This window comes from Oreochromis aureus, linkage group 13 (assembly GCF_013358895.1).
Source record: "Oreochromis aureus strain Israel breed Guangdong linkage group 13, ZZ_aureus, whole genome shotgun sequence".
In the NCBI taxonomy this organism is placed as follows: Eukaryota; Metazoa; Chordata; class Actinopteri; order Cichliformes; family Cichlidae; genus Oreochromis; species Oreochromis aureus.
The window spans coordinates 28,826,103-28,848,638 of NC_052954.1; positions in this window are offsets into that span (position 1 = coordinate 28,826,103).

Below are 22,536 nucleotides of genomic sequence, written 5' to 3' on the forward strand. Positions count from 1 at the left end.
ATTATGTTAACATTCAGTGGACAGGGCCAAAGGACGCCATTATTAATTGAGAAGGCTTTGAGTATATGTACATGTGGGAGTGTGTAGGTGTGCACTTGCATTGTGATATTTAAATCTTTCAGAATACAATGCTGCATCACCCTGCAATATGTGTATCTACTTAAAGGTACTTCATATATAGGTATATGTACTTCATACATATACAAGGTGACTTTAAAAGAACATGTATGAAGACACAGGAATCAGTGAATTCAAACAACGTTACAAAGTCTCAATACACATCTGTATGAAAAGGAGTCACGAGGGGGAGGTAGCTGGAATGAGTGGTGGGCTTTCAGAGTGCAGACTCCTGTCTGAGATGAGGCCAATGCAACAAACCTTTAGTGAAAGATCATACTTTTGATTAAGTCTGAATCAAAACAGATGCTGACAGTCTGAACAATATCAGATGACACTATTACTAACCAGCAGAAGAAAAAAACCCTGACACCCTCTCCTAAAGAAATGATTGGTGTAAAATTAAAAGCTTCCGTACCATAGGAAATGACTGAAGTTACATATTTTAAAGGCTTAGATTGCTAAAAATGTAATTAATGTGACACCTCTTACTGAGCTCATTGTGTAAATATACGATGAATAATTCTTTACTGTCAATCTTTTGGCACAAACGCTGACATTTCATTGACGAAAGCTCCAGGATGAGACATCCGTTGTTCTCTGGTGTATTTAAAAGCTTTCTGCTGTTTGTTGTAGCATTTTAATGTATACAAACTTTAAATACTCAAATTGATTTTTTGTGCATTGCACATTATAAACCTCAAGTGGTGTTTAACTTAAATGTGTCAAAGGAAAACAAAACTAAATAACAAAATAAAAATAAATTGAAAAATTCAATCCTTGCCAGGTCCTTAAAAAGGTGGGGGAACAGTTGGTGGCACATTTCCTACAAAAAAAAATCTGTAAGGAAAACTGACTGTATATTGTATTATTGAACAAATACATATTTAATCGTGTGAAATCCAACAGTTTAATGAATTTGTTTTTTGATATTTATCTATATTTGGTTTCTGCTTCCCTTTCATTTTGCTGTAGTCTCCAAATAATAACTGCATTCAAATGTGCAAAACCAAACAATAAGTGAAGTGTGAGACCCAGTAGACCCTTTTTTTTGACCCAGCTTTTAAACTCTGTATGGCCTATTTGAAGCCTGTGCAGGCACAAATACTATGAAATGCACTTAAGTGAGAAGTCCTTGGATTAGACAGGATTCTACATTTTAGAAGCATAAAGCTAAAAATACATTTATGCCACCTTAAAAATTGAAAAAGGACCATGTGAGCAACTTTTAATTCAAAGTCAGAGTAAGGGCCTTTCGTTTATTCTCTGCTGTGTTGCATTTTTTCCCCTTTTGCTACTCAAATGTTCAGTTCAGGAGTTCATCATTGTAAAATACAGCATGACACACTGCCAGAGAAAGGGAAGGAGCAATATATATAATGTTACATTATATATATTGTTACATTATATACAATGTAGTAGAGGACTATGCATTTGTCTTTGGTTTCTGTTTCTGTATATTAGTTGTCTGTTTTGTAAGGTGACACTGACAACATTGGGAGGTAAAATGACAAGAGGAGGTGAAATAGTATGTGCAAAGGATGGGCTGATGGATGGAACACAGTGGATACGCCGTCTACTGTTGTCATTTGTAGAATGATGTGTGAGAGAAATGACAAGACTAAATCTGCAGTAACAGCAGATACTTCTTTCTTCTGTGGGAAAGACAAGCTTTTGGATAGATGGCTTAATTAATCACTAGAATAGATACAGTTGCCATAGTCTGAGCTTATAAGTTGTAATGAAAACGTTTTGGGACTTCTCACAAACTTTCCTTTGGTCGATGTCATTTGCAAGGTCGTCTTCTTGTGCGCTGATGGACCACTTACACCACTGCTGCTAACTTTAGATCTCCCCATTGAAATACTGTTCTAACCATCTTTACATCCTCATTTGCAGTTTTGAAACAGAATTCAACTTCGGTGTCAACGTGATGCTCACTGTGTCTGCTTCTGTCATTTTTTCAAGTTGTGTGAAAGAAAGACATAATACTGCAACTACAATAACATTATTTATAGTAAAATCTTTTAACATTTACTTCATTATATTTTGTTTTGCTAGAAAGAGGATTCTTCATTGGTGACTTAAGCGGTCACTGAGATATAAAGAGCTGCCTTAATACAGGAGTTTATAAGGTATGATCATTAGGGGATTATTACTTCAGATGAGAGCTAGTTCCCTAGCTATGACCCAGAGCAGTCTTTAATAGAGGGGGCCATAGTAGCCAAGCCTGAAGATGGTTTATTAGATCAGGAGCTTGGCCAGGAGGATGCTCATTATGGTTGGACACTGTGAATTCATCCCCTGGGTCAGACTGTCAGCTGTCACTGAGTCTACTGTGACATCCTGAGGAATTTCTTCAGGAACATTTAGTGGAAAGGACCTGAAATATAGCTCACAGCACATTGAAAACTCACAAACTATTTGGCCATACCAAGGACAGTTGCTGGTAACCACATGCTCTGCTCACCACATTTGGCTCTCTTTGACTTTCTTCTCTTCTCTACAAAGAATTTCAAGGAGATACAATGGAAGAAATCCAGTAAGCATTAGGTGAGCATATGCAAGTTGTCAGTTGTAAAAAGCAATCCACCATAGCAGGAAACCTGAAAGTAATCAAGACGTACTCCAAGAAATAAACAGAAGGGTCAGCAACCATGTTCAAATAAGGTGAAGGTTTATTTTTTATATACATTTTTTTCCAAGATACTTTTCTAGTTGTTTTGAAAGCTCATTTGCAAGTATACGTAATTTAGATATACTTTTACACTGGGAAAACAATACAAAGTTGCTGTAAAACTGCCTAGTATTGCTATGTATGGGGTTGGAACACACAATTATAGTCTGTCAGCTTTTCCTCCCCTTTTCCTCTTTTTCTTCTCACTAGTTCGTCTTGCAAAACACACTTGGTGCAAGTCACAACAGTTTATAAAATCCAATATTGAGTTTAGTTTTGCCCAACAGCAGTGAAGTAGCATTGACACTTCAGTTATTTTGGCAGCGCTAATGAATATATTAATGGAAGCATAAATGAGGGCCAAATGTGTGAAAAGGATGATCACGGAGAGATGTGGATGTGCTGAGGATTATAGATGGATGAATGTCAGGATGAGAGAAGGTGGTATTTACTGCAGCAAAGAAAAAAGGGTTAAGAAGTTAGAAAGCCAGCAAAGGAGAGAGAGAGGGTGAGACACAGGCACAGAGAAAGCTTTTTGCAACCTGCCACCAGAGACATCACAGTTTTTCTGCTCAGAGGGTTTTCTCTAGTTAGAAAGAAAGGCTTTGTATGTCTTTGTGTGTGTGTGACTGTGTGTGCCAAACTAAGCCGCAACATGTTAACACCACCGGGAATGCCTTCCGCTCTGCTGTCCTCTTCTGCACTACTCCATGACTTTTGTCTTTTTCTTTTGATGACCTTTTTTTTGTGGTTTCATTGAACCTCCCTTTTCCTTCCCTCCCTTCTTCTTCTGTTGCTTTTTTTAAACTTCTTCTTCCTTTCCATGTTGTCTTCCAGTGTGCCCTTCTTCTTTTAAGAGGTGTTGGCTCTTCTTTATTTATTGTCCCCATGCCATTAGGTCTATATCCCCTCCCATTAAACCCGAGTATCTCTGACAGGCTGTGAACATGCAAAGAAAAGCATCACTGTCAATAATACATTAAACAACATGCAAAAAGGAGTAAGATGTATAAAGAAAAGGATGAAATTAATAAAAGAAGAGAGAACAGTCTATTTGAGTATTAACCACCACTGTGTCAGCTAGAAGAAGAAAATAGTTTGTGCTGGATATCAGTTTACAGAAAGTGACTTAAGGTAAATATCTTCAAGAAACTTTGTGTCTTTCAGCTGGGACTATTTATCAAATATCAAAAATGCACAGAATGAGGAAGGATACTTCTTTTTGGAGGCTGTGGCACTTAAACAGATGAGAAAGAGATGCATTGTGACAGGCAGACAGATAGATAGACATGCAGGCAGACGTGGTACAAAATTGGTTGGTGTGAGCTAAAATCTACTTAGACGTGGGTCATGTCAAACAGGGCATTGCAAAGACAAATTGTATTTTTCAACCAGCTTATGCCACAGTTGGCAGGCTTCATGCAGTTTTTTGTACCTTAGCTGAAATTTTTTTCAGATATGTATCTCCAATGTCCTTTCAATGTCTTATTGCTTCATATCAAGGTCGGAATGATTAATCATTGAAAAAGGAAAGAAAAATTTAAACACAAAAGACACCAGTGTTTTGAAATAACACAATTGTGAAATAACACAATCAACACACTTGCATGTTGAAATTTGGAAAAACAGCTGGAAACACAGTGCTGATGCTGTAATTAATTCAAGGTTATTCTTCTAGATCCCCCTGTGTAGACTTACCAGCGCTGCCGAAAGACTGGCTCTATTTGAATGGAATAAAGCACTGCTGCTTTTTAGAGTTCTTTGTAGAGCTTATTTCATCTGATTGTGGTCTCTGTTATTTTGAGAAAGTCCTACAGGGTTTTTAAATTTAAAAAAAAAAAAACTTCAATACACTTGCATATGATTATTTTCTAGATATATTTTTTCACTGTGTTCACTGATTGATTTGATCACTGGAAGTTCTAACCTTGCAGATTCAAGATATAAATTTATAACACGTGCATTTAGGAGGTGAATGGATCTTTTTTGTTATGAAGTGGAAAGACGTGTTGCAAAAGCACACTGTGATGTGTCCCACAAAACCACATTTTTCTATAGGGCCAGATACTGCAAATCTGAAATAAGGTGTTATTATATTTTCTTACTGTAATATTTTTTCTCTTATCCATGTTCTCCCTTACTTCATTTCTCTCCATCAGTTTTTCCTCAGTACTTCATTCTCCCAACTTTATCTTAACATCTGCTTTCATGTTTGTCAATGTCAAGTCTTATCTTGTTACCTCCATTTGTTTTCTTTTGTAATATTTGCTCCTCCGTCCCACACTCTGACCTCCACAATATATGTTATATACCTTGTATATACATTTGGCCCCTAATGTGCAGTATGCAAGAGTCATGAGTCTTTTATGTCCTGGGAATCCCATTTGTGGGAAAATGAAAACCTGGAAGAGCGAAATTAATGTAACATAATTTTAAAGGTGCAAGACAAGAAAAATATAAATGTGAATACATGCATGGGCTATACCAGGGGTGGGCAATCTCAGTCCACGAGGGCCGGTGTCCCTGCAGGTTTTAGATGTGTCCTCGAACCAACACAGCTGATTTATATGTCTAAATTAGCTCCTCAACGGCTGTGTCCCAATTCAGGGTATGCACGCTTGAAGTACGCACACTACGCGTACTACGGACGGTGCGTACTATAAGTACGGGAAGTGCGGAAGTGAGAGGCTTGTGAAATGGGACGGTCTAGCCTTCGTCGCGCTGTTCAGGTTGCCTAGCAACCATGATACTAACCGCGAGAAACGTGTTATACAGCAGTGTGTGACAGAAATGAAGAATGTTCTGTTGGTCCTTCATTTTTCTCATGACATCACTTTGATTAGTTGAGTATCTGAGGCTGAGACCACGGGACTGTAAAACATGATAGTTGGGCTCCATTTCCGTACTGAACAGTCATTTCAATATTAGTTAGTAAATAACAATCAGTTAATGTTGTTCATGGGACTAAAATCATCTCACTGTGGTAATGTAAATATAATATGGCCAATATTATATGTATTGTCAGATTATTATGGTACATATATTACAGGATATATTACAGCAGTGAGCTTGACCTCTGGGTCAAAGATTAAAGTTGCAGTCATTTATATGTCCTATCACCTTAAATCTTCACTCAAAGACAAGTATCTTTGACAGTATATATACAGATGTATTATATATAAGAGACAAATATTGTTCGTCTAATATGTTGGCATTATTACATTTGGCTCAATGCTTACATATATGTGTAAAAAGGAAAATGTACGAGCTGTGATAACTGTTTCTGATAGAATGAAGAGTAGACTGATATATGAAATATTCCTTTATTGGGTGAGAAAATCAGACCATGTCATAACTGCTTTAAGTCATACAGAATAGATGTCAGAGCCTTAAACAGGCTGACTTCTGCTAAATGGGTCAAACTGGGCAGAAAGTATACAAACACATAACATCCTTATAGAATATGATGTAACACTATAGATCAACTTACCTCAGAATATATAAAGCTTATAAACAATTACAGCAATATGATTAAACAAACACAGCAGTGCTACTAATCCAAAATACTCAAAGCTTCATAGAACTGAAACAAACATTTATTTTTAGCTCCATTCTGCTGCTGATACATACTTTAGGTTTCTGGACATTAAACTTGTTGCTGCCTTTCATAGTGTGTAACTTGAAGGCCCTGAGTACTTTCTCCCACACTGAAAACACTGGAATGATAACATTATTTGAACATTACCTAATAAGACTGATTCAGGACAGACAATTAGTTATGTTAAACTTTCCTAGCAGTCCTTCACAAACAGGGAACAGTCTGTCTATTCTCTCCATCTGTCAGCTGCTGCTGGCTCTTCCTCCTCCTCTTCCTCACACACTGCTGAGTTTGTCCTGGTGGATCATCAGGGGTGCAAAGCCTCACAGATGATGTGCAGCAGTGGGTCCCTCAGTCTGTCCTCACTCTGGACACTTGCAGTTGTCACACATGGAAATTAAATGTGTGATAAGCTGCAGGATTCAAACACAAGTGTAACTTATAAATACATGTTCATACTTTTATTCCACAATCAGAGAGAAAGAAACAGAGAGAGTGCAGGACAGACAGACAGGTGACAGTCTCAGGTGTATACACTGCTACAAAACAGCACAAGAGAAGGAGGATTTAGTGTTTGCGTTATTACGAGTGCTAAACAAGAAGAGTTCCCAGATGGTCCAGTGGACACATGTGTGACTCCTGTGATTAAAGCATCTTTCTTTCAGCTTAACGAGTGAACCGTCAGCTCGTTCAAACACACGTTAAAGTCCGTTTGGCTCGACACCACCGAACAGAGGCAGCAATATAACATAGCTAACATTAACAGTGCAGTGAATCCTGCTTGTGCCGTGATATTCAGGACTGCAAACCGAGCAGCATCACTGACTTTCAGCTTGTTGTGTTTGTGGATATATGACTGACTTTAATTATCCATGAAATCATCACATTTTCTGTGAGATTAAGGTCAACTATATATATATTTAGAAGTAAAGGCTTTAAAACCAAGTTACCGCTGAAAGTACAAACATCACTAATGTCACATAACTTTACCGACATGTGGCCAACAGTAATGTTTTAATGTTCTTCATTATTAAACATTCGCACATAAATAAGTGACATACATTCAGTACTTACTTTTGACAGTTCGCTCTTCGGCCGCTCCCTTCTACCGTATTTTGCGGCAAAATTATCCACACCCACCGCTGCGCTATGAATTGTGGGATATATGGGACCACGAAGCGTGCACCGGACCACGCTTGATATTTGGGGAAATCGACGGCGCATTTGGAGTATGCATTTGAAGTACACTTTGAATTGGGACAGCCGTCGTCGCGTGGCGGTGACGTATTCGCACTTGAAATGCGTGCTTCAAGCGTGCATACCCTGATTTGGGACACAGCCAACATGTCCTGAAGTTCTCCAGAGGCCTGGTAACGAACTAATCATGTGATTCAGGTGTGTTGACCCAAGGTGAGATCTAAAACCTGCAGGGACACCGGCCCTTGTGGACTGAGATTGCCCACCCCCAGTGTTGCCAACTCCTCAGTAAGGAAAATCGCTATTGGCTGTCCTAAAAGTCGCTAAATGACGTCATCACCTAATTTGCATAATTGGTCACGCTAATGTAATTGTTGTTGGAGAGAGAAATAACATCGCGGAAGAGACATAAAGTGAGTAAAAAACGTCCTAAGTGCATTTAGAGTTTATTTAGAACTACAAATTAAATTTCTTTTAGCAATTATTGTTTTTTTAATGTCACAATTCCAACCTTGCTCCTTCACCCGGGCTTGGACCGGCAAAAGTGACCCGAAATAGGCACTCTGGTGGCGTTACTTTGTGTGTGTGTGTTTATAAGTAGTTTTAAACCTTGTGATCCACAAAACAGCATAAGAGTAAAAGAAGAACTGACTGTGTTACAGCACCCGCTGCTTGTTGAGAGTAAAAGCGATATGCACTTTCACGTCTTTTTTTAGCGACTTTTTTATAGAAAAAAAGTCGCTAGGGGGTCTGAAAACTCGCTAAATATAGCGACAAAGTCGCTAAGTTGGCAACACTGCCCACCCCTGGGCTATACTCACTAGTGGGAGAGCTGGGCTAGCACATTAGTTCTCTCTAGGTGTGGTTACAATTCATATCTGTTAAGCTCTTCAGTATGTGGGTACTTTCAGCACGGTGAGGATGTTTCATGTAATTTAGTCCAAATAGAAATTCTTGAGTTCTTGATGTAGCTCTCTTTTTCTTGCTTTCTCTCATTTCCTCACTTCTCTATTGTTATTTTATGTGTTTATGGCTCAGAGTGACTCCACATAATATTTAACAAAGTATATTAATCAAATCCTTATATTGTGCACAAGAGTAACATCTATATACTTAAAATATTTTATATATATAAAGTGGAGAAAAATGGGAGAGAAATGAAATTCAGGCCATGAATTCAGACAATCTTTAGTGTTCCTTGTGTGTCACAGTATGACATTTTCTTTATGAACTGACATGTTGTACTTCCCATGACAATACCAGTCAGGGGTGCTAAAATCAGACGAGTGTGGAGGATGAAAGGAGGTAAAAAAAAAAAAAAAAAAAAGGAGGTGTGATTTTAAGAACTGAGTTGAAACTACTCCCAAAAACGTGTACTGGATTTTGTAGAATATATGAAGTTGCCAAGTCAAGGCTGTGGAGATTTCATGAAGATGGTGCCCTAAGGGGCAAGGGGTCACTGAAGAGTTTGATGAAGAGTAAAACGGTGCAGGTGTTCTTCTTGTTTTTTTCCAGAGTCTCATAGAATCAATGCCAGTGGCCACTGAGACTGAGATAGTGCATAACAGAGAAAAAGCTAAATAACACACTTTACAGAGTACAGTAAACTACATAAAATATCAAATATTAAGTAAAAGATAAAAAGTTACATAATGTTGTCGTTGGTGTACAGGATTACAATATTGTGACACATTAAGGTAATGAAACTAGCAATAGTAATCATTTCCCAAATAGTTTTAAAGCAGTAATCGTTCCTAAAACATTCAAGATTATTTAAAAACTGTGTGTGTAAAATAAAATATCCAAAGAGAAAAATTACATGATTGAGAGAACTTTTTTGGGGGGGTTGTTTGAAAATATAAGGACAACATTTTACGGTAACATTTCTCTCTATCAAGGTGTTTAGTGAAAAGCAATTGACATGACTGAAGGATTTTGTAACATTCTGTCATTTCTGTCTTTATATGGCATCAAGTAAAAGCCAGAGACCTTTAGGTTTGCAGCACCTTAGGCCCAGCTGCTGAGATGTTCTTTACTGGGATTCAGACAGCCTAATAGAGGGTCATCCATCCAGAGCCCCAGGTGCAATCTGGCTGATCAATAGGGCACAGCCAGGCAGACACATTTGTAGGACATTCACATGCAGCTATAATTTATTAGTAAATTGTCATATAGCTGTGCATGAGAAAGAAAAAAGAAATAAACCAAAAACAAATCCAAATACTCTACAATGCACATGTATATAGCTGCAAAAGAAGACACTCAACATTTTGGGCTTTCTTTTTACTTCCTCTTTCTCACACACACACACACACACACACACACACACACGGTGTCTGGATAACCCAGCATCACAGCACGCAGGAAGGAAACGGTGCGCCCACTGTGATCTATCTTCATAGCAGCAGCATCTGCTCTTGGCCCTGTCTGTCTGTGCAATGTATGAGTGGGAGGTAAATGCAGTGCCCAACACCATCACAGTGACATTAACACATGATGGGGATTAAGTGAAGTCCAATACTTTAGTGCTAATATTATAAAATCTTTTTCTCCCTCCTTTCCAGTCTCCTTTCATATTACAGTAGGTATTGTTATTGTTCTTCGTCTGTTATTGTTTTGTCTTTCAATTTGTTTTCTGTCAGATAAATGCAGTCAGTTGGATTGCTACTTTCATGGACCACTTGCATGATAACTAGCACTATTATAGCAGCTGTCAACAGCTTTTTCAAGATTATTTTTATGGCTTCTCGGCTGTGTGAAAGTGTATGCAGCGACCATATAATGTCACTAATGCTGTTTACAGCTCTGGTCTCAATGCCACCGGGCTCCCAGAACGCATAGTCCAAAGATGTAGATTGGACTGACACTGACATGTTGCATAAAGGAGAGTGCGGGGATACAAAATTACAAATTTTCTCAGTCTGCAACAATAACAACTTTGAAGGGTGGAAAATGATCATAGGATGCTGTTAGAATTTAACTACTTTGTTTTATGTGCAACAATTGTCTTTCTGTGAAGGAGATGCAGCGATTCTTCTGGTACTTGTTTGGACATTTCTAAAAAAATAAAATAAAATAAAATAAAAATAAAGATTAATGAACCCTGCGGAAAAACTGGCTACATTATCTAAATGATTAGCACTTAAGCTGCCCTTTAATATACATGAGCTTTTGTAATTAAACACCTCGGCAGCTGGGTTACCACACAATTATAACAGGAGATTTGTTACTCATCAAAGCATGTCAGTCATGTGTCTTTAAAGCTGTTTTTTGCCAGAGATTATTTAAAATCCTGTCACATACAACCCGCTGCTCTCCCAACCCTGATGAATAATTAATACAACCAAATATTATCAAACAAATGTCACAACAAATAATTCTAATCTGATTGCTGGGTTTATTTCAGTAACTGTAACAGATTACAGCTTCAGTATTTTTGGTAATCGGGTTCATATTATCCTGTTGCATGTAAATCCCTCACTGCCCAACCCTGATGAGTCATAGCTTCCATTAAGAAATTGACACACATATTACACAGCTGATATCTTCCGTAGCCTTTTATCTTGCTGTGCTCTCAGCTGGTTCCTTATCTTCATAAAAGCAAGCTTTTATCCAGTGTTTTGCTTGTAGCATTGTCTTGAAGGAAGGTAGGGTGGGGTGTTTGTCAGGGTTTCATACAATACATGTGCATGTGTGTGTGATTGTTTAAGTAATGGATTTGGTATTCCACTCACATGAAAAATGTCATCTTACATCTAAAATCAGGTGCCATCATTAGCATCCAGATTCGTTTTCTCTGCATTATGCATTGCAAGTACCATTGCCTGTTATGTGGTTTTGCAATGAGCTTTGCTTATCTTTAAGAGAACAACCTTTTATCCTGCTTCTTCCTCATGATATTGTCTTGTTAGCCTGTGTAATCTCATTCCTTGTTCTTACCATTTCTCTGTTGTTGCTCCACTATTCTTAAAAGCTATTTTTAATGGGTAGGGGATATAAATGCTGACTTATTTTAGGCTCTTCTCCTATTCTAAATGCTATTCTTAGCATTGTATGGAAGCTTATTGAACATCCTTATTACAAGAGTGTTAAAAATGACAGCTAGATACTGAAAATTTTGCACAGGCCATTTGGTTGGCACTTAAATACTGCGTGCCTCGCAGACTGTATTAATCACAGGAGGAACTATGCCACCAACTCCAGCAGTAGTAGTGGAAGTCCCACATTCTTACAGTGTGAGCGACGACACAGGCTGACTCAATGTCTGTGCTTATTGTAACTTAGCCATGTCAGCGAAAGCAATGCAAGATGATTACCTGGCACACTGAGAAATCTATCATGTGCCAATTGGGATAGCAGTGGGGTACACTGGGTAAAATTCTCCTTTGGCATCAAAGAAACAGTGCAGCCAGGCCTACTGTAATAGTTGCTTTGCTGATCCACTGAAGACAGGCAAATGAACAAAAAGTTAATAAAAACTACCAGCAAGGGGACCCTACCAAGTCATGGAGTAGCGACTCTGGTAAGTCACATTGATTTGAGAATCCTTTTAGAGTGCCTGCATGTATAAATAAAATTATAGATATTTGGCAGTTTATTAAAAATGTATGACAAGAGAAAACCAATACAGTATATTGCCATATTGATATTTTATTCCATTCCAACCTTGTAACGTGTCAAAAGCCAGATCTTGTAGACCAAAAATGTTTCTGTTTGGACTTTTGTTGTTAAAAACACTAACTACATCATTTTTATGAGCATTGTAATTCTTTGTACTTGAACTAAAGTAAATATTTTGTACAAATCTCCAAAATATAGATTTCTCATCTGTATACCGAGCCTGTAAAGTGGTTTTTACAGCTGGGATCGAGACAGAAGTAATGCAACATAAAGGTAAAGACATCACTGCTGTCCAAACTCTCATTAATCCAGATGTTTTTGTGCAGCTAGGGAAAGGAAGTTAGAGAAGCAGCCACCTACATTATGAGTATAAGTAAGAGTGATATAAAGTCTTGATGAATACTCACGTATACAGCCAGTTAACAATCAGCAGCATCAAGAATAATTAAGAAACAGGATGTTTTGGATGTACTGAGTTCTGTGTGCGTGTTCATAGTGATGAATATAATTTAAAAAATGCTATTGAAATCTACCAAAATGACATTCAGTGCCAATAAAGTGTATTTTATATTGTAGCTTCTCATTTTCCCACATTTTTTATGTGCATTCAGTCTGTGAGTATGCTGTAAAATATGTACTTGTGACTCTATCTGAAAATGTGCAAGCAAGAGATAATGTTGCAGTTTGATGTTGTGACCAGATGATCTAAACTCCCCATATTATTTTCAAAGCATCCACATATTCCCCAAGTAGTATCTGTCTTTTGCTGAAATCACTTGAGTTCCTATATACAGAGATGGGGAGGCACACAGACAAACTCACTGTGCAAAATACCTATGGGGGCGATGAAATCTAACCAGGCATGTAATCGGAAGATTTCTACCAGATGAATATTCACTTTTCCATCAATCTGTTGCTTCATCCCTCTCTTCCATATCACTGTTCCTCTGTCGTTCATTTCGGCCTCCATTTGCCTCCGTTCTTGCAGAAGCAGACGCTCTCACTTGCTAAAGTAAACATCACCAGATGGAAATGGACTTATTCTGTGTGGGTGTATGTGGTGTGTATATGTACTGTTAGTCATCTTTTGCTGTCTTGCTTTCTATGTGTGTAATTATTTATTTTATTTTTACTTATTCTGCACCATGCACATTCCTCTCCTTGGATTTCCTTCCTAAAAGCAAATATCCTTTTCCAATTTACACACAGATTCATATGAATGCGCACAAACACACACACACACTTTAATGGACCAAAGAGCTCCCATGTGTCCACAGGGGGAAAGCCAATCGTCCCATCGTGGTATTACTGCTGTATGAAAAATGTATGACAGGATATGATACAGAGCAGAAGCCATATATACACAGTTGTGAATTAATCATTTGATTTCAAGAGCTCTCAATAAGTCTGCCAGTGGCTTTAAACTCTTTTTATTAATATTTTCTCTTACTTTAACTAGCTGTTTTTTTTTCTTCCTTTTGTCATCTTTGTCAAATGTTTCACTTTCTGTCTGCTTTTAAACAGCAGCTATGATTCAGTAAATACTGATCTAACCATTCTGCCCTACCAGAAGCCAGGCTGCCAGCTTCCGGTTTGAAATATCATCAATATTTAATTAAGTGATTATCTTTTTAGGACACAACGCAGATAAGAATTGGAAAGAGGCTTAAAAGTTGGCTGCAGTTAATGGATAATCCTCTTGTCAAAATAGCCACCCCTGCAGTAGTGTTACTGTCCACCCACCTGACCAAACTAAAGTCCTACAGATAATAATAATAATTAAAAAAAATGATGGGACTGACATCGCAATGGAAGGTTTTAGTGACCTTTTGTTCCTGGAAAGGGGGGAAGCTGTGCCTCTGCTACCTGTACAGACTTCTTCCTGCTCAGCTGTAAGAATGTATGAAGAAAATAAGATTTTATTTATTTATTTTAGACAACAAATGCTCTTTTTTGGTCATGGACTACAAGTCAAAATATCCAAATCCATGCCACATCCAGCCAGTCTTAATTTACTTTCAACGTTTTTTTCCATAAATGCATAAAAATTACTTTAGATTTTTATGCATATTCTACAATTATTAAAATCAATGGAAATGTCCTGTTTTAGGCACAACTGGAAGACTATGATGGCGTTTAAGAGTGTGACAAAGACTTCATCACCACCACCTGCTTCTGCTTTGTCTTTCACCCCTAAATGATAGGACAACCCATTTGAGTTGTTTTGTTGATAAAGCCGACAGAAATTTTAACCCTAAGCTTCGTGCCAGACTCACTCAGTGGATGCTATTTAGCTGATGAGTGGAAGATAGAATATGAGTACATGTGAGAATGGATAGTAAATAGTCTAATCGGAAAAAGCTGAGAATAAGGCACACAGAACCAGGACATTAAAGTGCAGCACAAGGACAATATCCTCTATAACCACTGAATACCTCTGAAAAGGGTACTTTTGAGGCCCTGGTTGAGCTTTTGCTTGAATACCTTGAATATAGAAAGTATGAATACAGAAAAAAAAGGTTTTGAGCTCAAGGCTTTAAAAGTCTTAAGATTTCCAACTGACCTTCCATTAAATAATATAACATTTCTGAAAAATATACATCATGCAAACTCCATTAGAACTTCATCTCACCATACTCTAAAATATTGTCAGTCAACACCATCAGTTATCTGTAGCAGAGACAAAGGGCGTGTTTGCAACAATAAGGCAGGGGCTAAACCTAAATTTTAAACACTGATATAATAGAGAACTATTCTCAAACCACTTTGAAAAATTTTAAGGCTCAGCTTAATTCTCTTTTGAGGTAGACTGTTGCCCATGAATGTCTCCTTATAGGTACAGCCAAAATAAAATTAAGCCAGCTGTGATTTAACAATAGAACTGGTACAACAACCACAACATCAGCAATAATGGCTAAGATGTCTTAAACTTAAACTACGATTAGACAAAACAAGCATTTAAGATGAATTCTTAGGGGGTTTATTCGTTTTACTTATCATTTAGGTCATTTCATTCAACACTGTAAAGTTAAAATACACATTAGTAAAAACTAATAAACAGAGGGTACAACAAATAACATAACAGCTAAGACATCTAAAAAATTGTAGTTATCATGGAAGAACATTATGAACCAATCACCAGACCTGCAGCCTCTCATTCAGCGTCCACACTGCTCTGCCTCAAAAGGAAATCTATACTGTAACTTACGTTGAAACCAAAAACCTGTTTTAACCCTACATCGTAACCTTCGACATAACCCAACATACACCTTCTGAGAAATATAACTAAACGCTGGCTCTTTTGTGATCGACAAGTTCTGTATTGTTTATTTCTCATGTGCATTTCTAGCTATTTTTTCATGGCATAGAAGCAATAGTAATAGCGTAAATATGAGAACTGACAAATGTCAGCAGATTCCTGGAACAATATTACTACTGAAATGGATGTGAGGGAATGTACAAAGAAGAGGAAAAACTTGAGGGACAAATAGGTTTGCCTCCAGAAAAATGGCATCACATACAAAACAACTGGACATGACCACATGGTAATTAACACACAACCACACACAGCATAAATGTGGGCAATGACATTGGCTACTTGCATAGGTCTATCATAGGTCTCCCTGCAGAAGTCTAAATGAGACATCAATCTTCAGCTTCACATCCTCAGCTCTCCTGCTCAGTGCTGAAACCCATTTGGCTATTCTGCTTTTGATTTCACTCTTTATTTGCTCTGATTAGTTCACCACATTCTGGACTCCCTTTGACGTTCAGCTTTGGTTCTCCCACAGCTCAGAACAGCCAGCCCGGTCACACACTCCCCGCTCTGCTATGACTCAAAATCCCATCCTCAGTCGAGCACTCGTTATTCATCTTTCATCTAACTCTAGTCCCCTATATATTTACGTACCTATCACATATACCTATACATTCACATCAAAATGTGTATAAACAATCTTGTTGCTTAGCAACTTGGCATGCAGCAGCAGTGGTTCTACATTAATTTCTATGAGTTCAAAATGACGTCTTCAGTAGTTCTAGGTAATCTTTTTTTCCTGTTTTTTTTATTCTGCACATCCCAAAATTCAGTATTTGATTAGCAAAACCATTTTAAGCAAGTCAGGAAATATGAGATGATCAGGGTTTTATATTAGCTGACTCATACAATTTTTTAAAATGCCAAGAGGTTCAGATTGACCCCCTTGGTGGTTCTACTGTGAATACCATGACTCTTTCAGAAGCAAACCACTAATGCTAGTGTTCAAAATCCAGTATCCAAGTTTAACCGTTGCAGTCTTTTGTGGTGGTGCTGTTAGTCTCGCAGTCAAACATGTGGTTCATCGCTGGGTAACATTACTCTTCTGGCATAACTACTGAACTTTTCCAGTTGATGATAGTCAACCAAAAGCAGCGGTGCACATTTTTCTTAACCATTTGACAGATCCATTTGATATTCAAATTTGGCACACTGTGCAGTCTCCAAAACATTCAACGTTCTACATTTTTTTGACTAAAGTATTGTTTTAATGTCGACAGATACAACCAAACCACAACAAACATGGTAAAAGTTATTTGGTCTTAGCCTTTGCTTCTCTATAATACTGGCTGGGTCAACACTTTCTGTGGCCATTCCCCGGCTAAACTGCATTAAGCTGCATTGCTTTAAAAGTCTCCACTGCTCGGGAAGCTCTTGTACAGTGGAGCGCCCATTAAGACACACAACTATTATATCTGTGTTGTTGTTGGAGGTGATAAATCAGCAGCTCTGAATAATTTACCAGCATGGAGGAGGAGTGCGATGAGAGATTTAAAGGTACTACACAGAGAATGGAAAGCTCTCATTTTGTCTCTCTCACCCACTTTTCCCTTGCTCTTTTCCCTGATCAATTTCTATGCCCTCATATGTCTATGTATCAATTCTATTTTTCTCTCCAACTGGCTTTGGGAGGGAATCATACTGCTTAACCCCAAAACACATAAACGCAATAAGCCTTCTTTCTACAGTTTGTGAAAACATATAGTGTACCACCATAGGCAGAAGTCTTAGTGAGCTATACTGTGATTTAGCATGTGTCAGACTTGTATTTTAATTACGTTCTCAGATGTTTTACTACTGATAAAGCTTTTTCTATGGATATGTATGTTTATTTTTAGGATTATCAGATGTTTTGGGAAAGGGGAGTATGAAATTTGCAGTAACCTCCGTATAAGTGCTTGCTTCCTATCTTAACCACACAAGGTCCACTATTCCACACAGCATGTTTTTCTCTATTGTTTGTGTTCTGCCAAAACCTTGTGTTTCTCAAAGGTCAGCTTTTCAGTATCTAAATCTATAGTCTCAAATAGTCAGACCTTTGCCGACTGCTTACTCACAGTGCAATAGAAAGGTCTTGCTGGAGCTTTTCTTAAGACAGAATGAAGGTAAACTGGTGAAAACTGAAGGGTTTTCTTTATGTCATACACTTCACAAGCCAGTCTTTAAACACCTGCTTCAAATGTTGTTATCACTCTTATACATCCATGGTTTGTATGACACATACAATCTATTACATTGGTGACAATAGTGCCATAGTCTGGATTTAGTGGTTTGGTTATGGAATTAGTAATTTTCTGGTCTAATTTCAGACTTTTGTTTTTGAGTTTTGTTTTTCTGGTGAAAAAAAAGGTTTGGGGTTAAATTAGTAAAATAAAGCCTTTTTTTCATGACCAGGCAAATCAAAATGTTACAGTATCCTGTTGTGAATCTTGAGGTCAGTGAGGTCATCCTTATTCAGTTGGAATTGGATAGAAACAGCCACTTGTGCATTTTAAAGCTTTGATTTGTAGTCACTGCACATGGGTGTTTCCCAGTAATACACCAGAGCATAATATTTATGCTGAATGCTGGGGATAAAAGTCGGGATGGGAATTTAGAAGAATTTAGCAATTCCGATTCCATTATCAATATCACTTATCGATTTCGATTCCTTATTGATTCACTTATTGATTCTCATTGGCTCCACTTTGAGAGTCACCAACATCTCTAAGCAGCATATCAAAGACATTACATTCAAGCAAATCAGTTACACGCATGTAACTGTGTGGTCAAATGTGTGTGCATGCTGGAGGTATTTCTCCTTTGTTGTGATCAGTGTTGGGCTCACTACTCAAAAAAAGTTCTTATTGCATGTATCACACAGAACACTTTTTCTAAAAAGTAATGCAGGATGTTACTTATTAATTACACCCAGGAGAAAGACATTCATTATACTACTCATTATGTTACTTTCATGTTACAAAATTATCTGAAACACATAATTACCAATTAACAATATAAACCTACAGGATATAGAAATCAGCTGATCGTAGCGGGAGCGCAAGAACCGATAAGTGGGATGGATGGGCAGGCCGACTAATCATTCCAGGGAACTGGACTGATGGGAACCGGTTTTCTACAAGAACCGGTTCTCGATTCCCATCCCTAGATTTATGGTAGGACTGATTTCAGCATTATAATTTGGTGTTAGTAAACTTATAATGTCTTAAAGCCACATCCTATGTGAATTTATTATTATGAGGTTATTATGACTTTTAGCCAGTATATACAAATTATAATTCACAGGTGTTACTGTTTTATTGGTAGCAGGTTTTTATATTGTTCCCATTGCTATACTGTTACGATGTGGTTTTGCCTTACAGATATGCTCTTGTTTCCATATATTATCCCAGTTTATGTTCTTACTTGAATATTACATTTGTAATTAAGTAGTAATAACTTGCTATTGCTACGTTAATACTTCCTCTTTCAGCTTATTACAAGACTATTATTATATTATTACTGAGCTGTAGTGTTACGTTAAGAAACAAATGCTAATGTTTAAACAGCATTTTTTGATGATATAGGATTAGTCAGAATGACGTATTGGAGTAATATTTTGTTGTTTGTTAGCAGTTGGAACAAAATCAATCTGGCTATAATTATTAAACAAACACACCAAAAATTATTTTGTAAACTGAAGTAAAAGTAAACTTTCATGTATTTGATCCTAATAGATTCAACATACAGTAAAATGCATGGTGTCCATCGCTGTTAGGAATTCAAGATACAATAGGTGATTCGGACTCAAATGAACTAAAAGAAAATAAGGGTTGAATGTTTCAGCTGTCGAACCAGCATGTTTGATTTATGTGGGTTAATAAGACCAATCTCTGAATTTAGAAGTCTTCAGTCTTCTAATCAGAACACTTGGTTGATAGCACCGTGTTCTTATTTAAAAACATAACAACCAATTAGCTTCAGCAAACTTCACTGTGAGTAATTAGCTGTGAAAAGGAAGTGTGCTGAGAAAAGGACAGTGTTAATTACAGTTATGATTGCTTATCATGTCAGATTTTATTTTATTTTTTAAAGCCCACAAATGATTTTTTTCCTTAGAAATAGATTTATGAAGACACGCATGTCTTACAACAACAACAACAACAAAAAAAAAGGAAAAAAAAAAGAAAAAAGTTAACATTTTGGTTACCTTACCTTTAGAGTAGATTTTTAAGGCTACTTTAGATATTTAATCTGGAAACGGTTTTATGAGATGACTGAGTTCTGTGTAGCAGAGTGGATAATTTGGGGCCATTCCTGCTATAAATATACAAAGGTATCCGATAAATTGGATTTGTACGTTTCTGGGGCATATGGTGTTCTATCACATGCACGGAACCTCAGATTAGATCTGTTTAAACATTCACGTCTGTGTGGTTGCTTTTACCAGGGAATCTAACTAAGTTTGTTCATGTAGCTCTAAATAGCTTACAGGATCTAATTTGCTTCATTTTAACCAGGACCAAATTTCTGTACTGAAAAGCTTGACTCAGTTGCCAACAGTAAACACAACTCTTTGCTGCCTGGTTGATTGTTTCATGACTATCACATGACTCTTTGCCTCTTCAGTATTAGTATATAGGCATGTGGTGGGTTAAAGGTTTCTAACACAAGATTTACTAGAGAATAAAGTCTGAAAAGATCAAATTGCCACCTATGTTTGTTGCATATAAATAACATTATTAGTCAACCAATACAATTTACCTTGTTGCCTATGGTCAGGTGCTGAAAAGTGTTATCAATAATAACATAGAAACACAAAGGAGTAAAAACAACCACTTTAATCTGCTACGTGAAATAAAAGTCCTGATATACTGCCAGGTAAATGACTTGTGCTCACTGAACTGTTAGCTAGAAGGGTATCAGATGTAGAAGAGCAGGACCCTTCTGTTTCTTGGCACACTGAACTCAAAAAGCAGCACACACGAGCCTGCTGACAAACAAGTGCACTACATTTGTTGACACGGAAATACAGATACACAACTCTAATATCTGCAACCTTATGTCTCAAAGTTACTCAGGCATGAGTCTGTGCAAATGCTCTTGTGTAATGAAGCAGAAACTTTAATAAGGACTTTACAAGGCAGTGATTTGATTCTCTTTCTCTTCCTCACGCTGTCTCTCTCACTCACGCATACCTGCACACACCATTTAATTTAAATCCCACCCAGGTTGAGCGGTCAAGGCAGTGAGCAGAGAGTAGCATGTAATGAATATTGGGACATACTGTACATTAGCCGTGACAATGAGGTGTCCATGTCAACATTTTCATCTGCTTGCTTGCTTTTCTTTGCACTCCCTTTGAGCTGTTGCTACCTACTCTACTACTCCCGTGCTTACACTCAGGTTGAATATGGCTGCTGTAGACATGAGAGGACAACAAGATGAGAGTATTACAACTTGAATTTTCATCACTTATTCAGTTCTTTAGACTAACATTTACAAACAGAGATGCATTGTGTACATTCGATGGATTGTGTTGTGGACATTTCACTTACTTTCTACTGAAAAAAATGCTCATATAAAAACTGCTGACAGCATGATTTTTAGCCTATATAAATATGGAAATATATGTTGGTTGTGAAATTTGTAATGTCATTTGTCAATGCCGTACACCCAGCAACAAAATTCTATTCACCCTTGTTGTATTGTGGTAACAAAGGCATTCGAAAGTGATGGTTCTGAGTACCTGGGCAATTAGACTTTCTTAAATATGTGCATGTCTGGGTTTCTTTAAATATTATTTAACTTTGTTATTAAATGATATTGAAAAGGTGTTCTCCCTGTGGGTCGCCATGTGCAGACTACGCTCACTTGGTGAGCATATGAGAGCCACACGGAGAGTGGGAGTGTGAGGAGAAAAAGGGACCCTTGGTGAGGATTGTAACCACAGCAGGGGTACTTGTCTGCCATCTCTCACTGTGACAACCTATAAGAGAGATCAGGGGAGGTGGAGGAGGAGAAACCAAGAAATGCAGGGGTGGAGGGAGACATGGAGGAGAGGGTTTTCTTGAAGCTCAGTGAAGCGTTGATGTTTTCTCTGTCCAGCTGAGAGCAAAGAGATAGAGAACCTATCTGCTGTACCAGGGGGTCTTCAGAGAGACACATGCAGGAGAGACAAACAACGGACAGAGAGATGGTGAGTAAGGCTGAAGTAAGGATGGAGAGTGAGATATTGATGTGAAGATAAAGGCAGATAGAAGCAGGAGGGATTAGGAGAAGACAGCTGTGATAATAATTGTTATCATCATCACTGTTTGTTCTGCTGTTACAGTGGGGGTGCCATTGGTCAGGTAGATCACCGATGAAGCAGCATGTGGGATATTTATATAGAATCCTCTTCTGCAGCTGGCTGAGATCACAAACTGCTTTAGATTTAGGCACCAAGTACAATTGCATGAAGCATCAAATTTGACCTAAAATATTTTAACATATTATTAATATACTCAGAGCGGTTTCTTTTATTTGTTTTCTTTGCTGAAATTTTTGGCCTTAATGCACATTAACCTCTTGACTGTGCAATGTGACTTGATATCATTTGCATTTAACTCAGTTCACTTCAGTTTTTTTATACAGCACCAAATTACTACAACAGTTGTCACAAGGTACTTTATATTGTAAGTTAAAGACCCTACAATAATATAGAGAAAACCCCTGAACAATTAGATGACCCTCTATGGTGAAAGTGAGAATGCAAAACTTGCTTTTAACAGGAAGAAACCTCTGGCAGAACCAGGCTCAGGTGGGGGCATCCATCTGCTATGAGCAGTTGGGGGAGGGGTGGAAGACGCGGCAAAGATATGTTGTGGAAGAGAGCCAGAGATTATTAATAACTAATGATTAAATCCAGAGAGGTGTATAAACACATATGAGTGAAAAAGAGATGTGTTAAGAAGAAACATCCAGTGGATCATGGGAAGCCCCCAGCAGTGTCGACCTAATACAGTGTAATTAAGGGAGTATTCAGGGTCA